The following is a 6000-nucleotide window of genomic DNA, read 5'->3' on the forward strand; positions in this document are numbered from 1 at the left end:
TGAGGCTGTGGCAACACCCAGGAGGCTTCTTTATCCCTGCATATGCTTATACCTCCTTTCAAGTACATGTAAAACATATCGCCTGCCACACAGTCCTCCCTGCGTGTGCCAACCTGTGCCTGTCCCGCACGGGCTGGGCACTCACAGCAGCTACGCTACACCCCGTTTGTGAGCTCAGATGGAGTGTTTGACCTCTGCTTGGCCCAGTGTGGGAGGCCGATAACCAAGCAGGCCTTGTGCCATCTTACGCGGCTTGCGCTGGGAGGCTGGGTGTTCGCTCGGGCGCAGGCTGGGTGCTTGTCACTAGATGGCAATGCCATGAAGTGCTTCAGCTGGGACATTTGCATGCATTAGTTCAGGCTGCGCCTGAGCTCCCCTGTAACCTGCTGTTTCTGTTTGGTTTGGCGTGGTCTTCAGCATCATCAGCAAAAGCCATTGCCTTGCTGGCATTTTCGCATGATTGGACTTTAAGGTGGTTTTTACATGTCGTATTCAATGCTTTGGATATGTTTACAACACTATATAATCCTGCAGCATCCTCTGGCATTTTCTATTATTGCTTGAGTCACTGGATGCTATAATTGGCAAGCTTTCAAAGGTCCTGACTAGATTATCTTTTCATATCTATTTAATACTCTAAATAATGCAACCAAAGACCCCTGCTGCTCCAGCTGGGAAATGAAAAGGATGGTTAAACCACTTAATTACTTACTGGGCTAACAATTATTTTACGGAAACAGAAAGCAGAATCCAGCTGTTCCGGGGAAAAAAATCAGGAAGAGGTTAATATTAGAGTCATTCTACAAAGGGAAAAAAAATACTGCAGTGGACAGCATGTGCTGTGCTGACACCTACGAAGGCGGCGCAGAACCGCTCTGCTGGGTGCCACCAGCTCAGCATGGCCAAGGGCTGGTGACAACTTCCCATTCATTCAAACAAAAAAAAAAGGCAGGACCCAGAGTTTGCAGCAAGATTCCTGCAAACACTGTGAATTCCGTGAGCCCATTTTGTGGTGAAATCCTGAAGAGCTCCAGCCCACTAAAACTAGAAGGGGCTTGTGGGGTGGCTGAGTTGGCAAGGGAGGGGATAAACTGTGGCATTTGGGGACTGAAGTTTGGGTCTCAGCCCCAGGAAGTCCCATGTGCCACGTGCTGCTTGTCTGTGGCTGTTTGTCCATCACTCTAAGCTCCTGCAGCAAAACCGCCCACGAGCTGGGGTGTGTTACACCTGCCATGGCTTCCACCAACCTCTGCAGGCACCTGAGAGCATGTTTGTGGCATTATCTAGTAGGTGAGAGAGAGAGACGCCCAGTGCATTCAGAGTTTGGCTGCTCACAGCTGGAGTAGCTCCAGGATCACTTTGAGGTGATCTGGGCGGTTCTTGGTATGTGTAGATTCTTTTCCTTCTCATGGCTCTCAATATGAAACGCAGGAGCACCCATGTAACAGGGGAAGGGAGTGTTACACAGAGTGTCCTGGAGGAGTCATACGTACACCGTTTTCTCCTCTTGCAGAGTCTTGATGCACTGGGTGAACCCACCTCACCCCCCAGCGAACAGAATGACTTCACAGTGCAGCTTCAGGCCCAACACCGTGTGTTCCCAACCTCCCTGCACTGGCTTTCCTGGGAACTGCCACCTCTGTTCTTCCAGCCAGGGGGATATTGCTTTCCACTCCTTGCCTACAAAGCCATAGAGTTGATAGATGCCCAAAAGCAGGGCTGTGACTAAAAACTGGAGCTGTAAATTCCCAGCCCGCTCCCTCATCTGTTTTACCATGGGACTTCTAAAGTGCTCATTGCACTTTCCAGAAATAAGGCAATTAAAGTTAAATCCTTTTCCGCAAGAGGAGAGTTGCACACTATATGTGAGCCCATTGACCATTTGAGAAGAAGAAATGCGACATCTGCTGCTACTCGTGCAGTGTTGACTTTAAGCAGAGTTTGTTACAAGTCTGCATCTTACATGTGTTAAAACAAGGTGTTATCCCTTTTCTTATAAAGTAAATGTATAGGGCCTTGCTGTAAACGCTACTTTGGCAGCCTCTTTTTCTTACCATCTGTAAAATGTGACACCTCTGTGGGTCTCAAAGGAAGCTGCGCCTCTGCTGTTCCAAGCAGAGAAAGGAGGTGATATTTATAGTCAACTAACCATAAAACTGTGACTTCCAGAGCTGCACATGCTCCAGCTCTCCCCAACCCCCAACTCTAAATGTCCTTCTTTATAAGGATTTCTTCAGGAGTCGGTCACACTTCATTTTCCTTTTAGTGCTCTGCAAATCAGCATGAGGTGCGACATGAAAAGAAGCCTGCCTCATACCTGGCACGGTGCTTACACAAACAGCTTCTCTCTCTCACGTTCCCTCCTGTCCTGCCCCAGCCCATGGCTCTGGTTGATAGCTAACCTGCTGCCGCCTGGCCATGGGTGTGCCTTGTAGGTGCTTCACGATTGCGCTGGCTTGCCCCTGCTCTAAGTGTTAGCAGGTGAAAAGTCCTTCCCTGTGTAGTTGGCATGGAAAAGAGGATGCAAATACATTACTGAATGAACCCAGATCAGATCTCGCCACTCCCCGGAATAAATGTCCGGTGATAAAAGGTGAGTTCATGACCTCCCTGACACTCGCACCAAAGGTGCCATTTCATTTTCCTGCATAGCCAGCCTGCATTTGGGGGAACATCACAGGAGTAATGACATGTTCTAGGTACACCCGTCTCCCCTCCTATCATCAAAAGGAAACAGGACCAAAGTGAGCTGCCTGAGATAGTGCTTCAGGCTCTGCTTTGTACCAGGTTCAGCAAAATCCTTTACCATGGCCCTTCCCAGGAACTTTTAAGCTTTCCCCCCAACTTGTCTGTCTGAGACTTTATTACTCCTGCCTTTGATTTATTATTTCTTTTCCTCTCTGCTTGTATGTTTTGCCAGTCAGCACCTGGAAGTCAGTAATTACACAGCAAAGTCACTGCAAGTCAACAGGGTCTGCTGTGAGGTCCAGGCTGTCTGCCTGGTGGCTCTCCTCGAGCTTGTGGTGGGACACACGGGCAGCTGGCACCCAGTCATCAGTACCATCCCTCTTTAATGGCATGGAAGGCTACTGAAGGCAGAAGCTGCCTGAATTAGGAACATAAGGAAGAGACTCAGGAAAATACCCTAATACAGGGCCTTCCTCCATGGATACGGTGGAACAATTCCACTGAGGTCAATAATTTAATCAGGGATTAATTCACATTGCACATGTCAATGGAACTGTGCAGTACACTGATAAAATAAACCTCTCCCCTCCTGTACACAGCGCCTACGGTAGCTGTTTGTGAGGTCCTTCTGTACCCGTGACACCTTATAATGCCAGAGTGGGTCTTAATTTAGGGCACGTTCTCAAACTGCACCAAGTTCTGCTCCTCAGTGCAAGAAACAGAGATGCGTGTTTGTGTGTCAAGAGAGATCAAATTCTCACCATTTCTCCTGGAGCAACTGCTCTCGCAGATTGTTGCAGGAGAGGAGGTTTAAAGAGCCATAAAGGAGTAAATCCCAGCTGTTACTGACTTTTCTTACAACTTGTATTGTGGTGCAATTCCACTGAACAAAAGTTTCCGTGTAAGACTTTCAAAGACAACCCACAATGTCCTTAGAAGTTCTCCTTCACCCAGTTGGCTAGTCCTTGAGAGGATTGTAATGTGATTGTGCTGATTAGCCTAGGACAGATAGATTTCAAATCTTGTAGGCAATCACCCGAGAACCTTATCTTGGACAAGATCCTATCTTCCCACACTAGGAAGAACTGTGTCCCTTTAGCCAGATCATAGTAAATGTCTAAAACAAATTCTCAGCATTGATTTTGGGAAGCACATGGCTTCCTCTGATAGTACTCAAGTATGATCTTGATAAGGACATAGAGGAGTGCATCATCAGTAAGTTCGCAGATGACACCAAGTTAAGCGGGAGTGTTGATCTGCATGAGGATAGGGAGGCTCTACAGAGAGACTTGGATAGATTGGATCGATGGGCCAACACTACCGGTATGAGCTTCAACAAGGCCAAGTGCCAGGTCCTGCGCTTGGGCCACAACAACCCCATGCATCGCTCCAGGCTTGGGGCAGCGTGGCTGGAGAGCTGCCCGGCAGAAAAGGACCTGGGGGTTCTAATTGGCAAGCGGCTGGACATGAGCCAGCAGCGTGCCCAGGTGGCCGAGAAAGCCGATGGCCTCCTGGCTTGTATTAGAAATAGTGTGACCAGCAGAAGCACGGAGGGGATTGGCCCCCTGTACTCAGCGCTGGTGAGGCCACACCTTGAGTATCGTGTCCAGTTTTGGGCACCTCAATACAAGAGAGATACCGAGGTGCTGGAGCGAGCGCAGAGGAGGGCAACGAAGCTGGTGAAGGGCCTGGAGAATGAATCTTCTGAGGAGCGATTGAAGGAGCTGGGACTGTTTAGTTTGAGGAAGAGGAGGCTGAGGGGAGACCTCATCGCTCTCTACAGCTACGTGAAAGGACATTGTAGAGAGGTTGGTGCTGGTCTCTTCTCACAGGTAATTAGTGATAGAACAAGAGGGAATGGCTTCAAGCTGCAGCAGGGGAGGTTTAGACTGGACATTAGGAAAAAATTCTTCACAGAAAGAGTGGTCAGACACTGGAATAGGCTGCCCAGGGAGGGGGTGGAGTCACCATCCCTGAATGTGTTTAAGAGTCGTTTAGATGTGGTGTTGGGGGATATGGTGTAGGGGAGAACTTTGTAGAGTGGGGTTGATGGTTGGACTCGATGATCCCAAGGGTCTTTTCCAACCTAAATGATTCTATGATTCTACTCAGAGTGGGTATCACCCCCAGCATTCTCACTGGTCTTCATAAAAGATTAGCAGAATATTTTTTCTTTAGGGATGAAATATTTTTGGGACACTGCAATACTGTTCTTCTCATCTCTCTCCTGTTCTGGTGAGCATTTTTGACAACACCCTTCTGCCTGATGGCTCCTCACCTTCCAGCGAAGAAGGAAACTCAAACTCTTAAAACATTTAAGTAGATTTGTGGCAGATGGGCGCTTTGCGTGAGATGGTGTTATTGAACCAGATGCTACAGCAAGTGGGTGGACAAACAGCAGGTGCTGGAAGGTCAATAATGCTGTAGGAGAAGTCCTGCCCAAGAGGAAAGCAAACAGTGCTTCTGCATCATGTGGAGGTGAAATCCAGATTGTGTCCAAGGTGCTACACTACAAAATCTATTAGTTACCCATATACCTGAAATTTATTGACTGAAAGCTTTTGAAAATAGATCCACGCCACTGGTTTAACCACATGTGTACAGCGGAAGCAATTAGCATGAAGGAAGAGGCTGCAGATGGATGGATAAGGGATGTGGCGCTCATTTAAGTCCCGCTGAGGCAACCACACTCCACACCGCTCTGAAAGGGAGATGACAAGCGTCTCTGAGATGTGAACGTTAGCCTGAGCGGTCTGGATGGATGGACACTGTCAGCCCCAAGCCCAGTGGGACACCCCAGCTCCATGCAGCCACCCGGGGTGACCGTCCCTCAGCCCGGTGGTCCCTGACCACCAATGTCCCCCTCCGAGAGCAGGATCTGGCTGTCCCAGCAGGTCACACTGCCCAGGGGACGCCTTCTCCTGGGAGCTCGGTCCTTCCACAGGGTTGTCACCCTTTGGAAAGCAAGAAGCCACATGCTGGCAGTGGTGGCCAGGTGTTAGGGGTCAGCGGACAGTGGCAGCCCCTCTCCCTCCCTGTGACACCAGCCGGGGGTGCTCGGCCTTTGGGTGGCTGCCACAGTGGCGCCGGGGGTCGCCCCGCCGGCTCAGGGGAGCCCTTGGACTTTCTGGCGGCCACCCCGCCGCCTGAGGAGGCCTCGCCGGGGCGACGCGACTCTGGCCGGCGCCTCCCGGCCTGAGGGGGCGAGTGCAGCGGGGCGGCGGCGCTGGCGCCTCCCGCCGCCGGCGGGGAGGGCGGGACGGGCCGCGCCGGGCCCGCTCCTCCCCGCCCCCGTCCCGCCCAGGAGGGAAG

The sequence above is a fragment of the Rissa tridactyla genome, chromosome 15, assembly GCF_028500815.1.
Source record: "Rissa tridactyla isolate bRisTri1 chromosome 15, bRisTri1.patW.cur.20221130, whole genome shotgun sequence".
Lineage (NCBI taxonomy): Eukaryota > Metazoa > Chordata > Aves > Charadriiformes > Laridae > Rissa > Rissa tridactyla.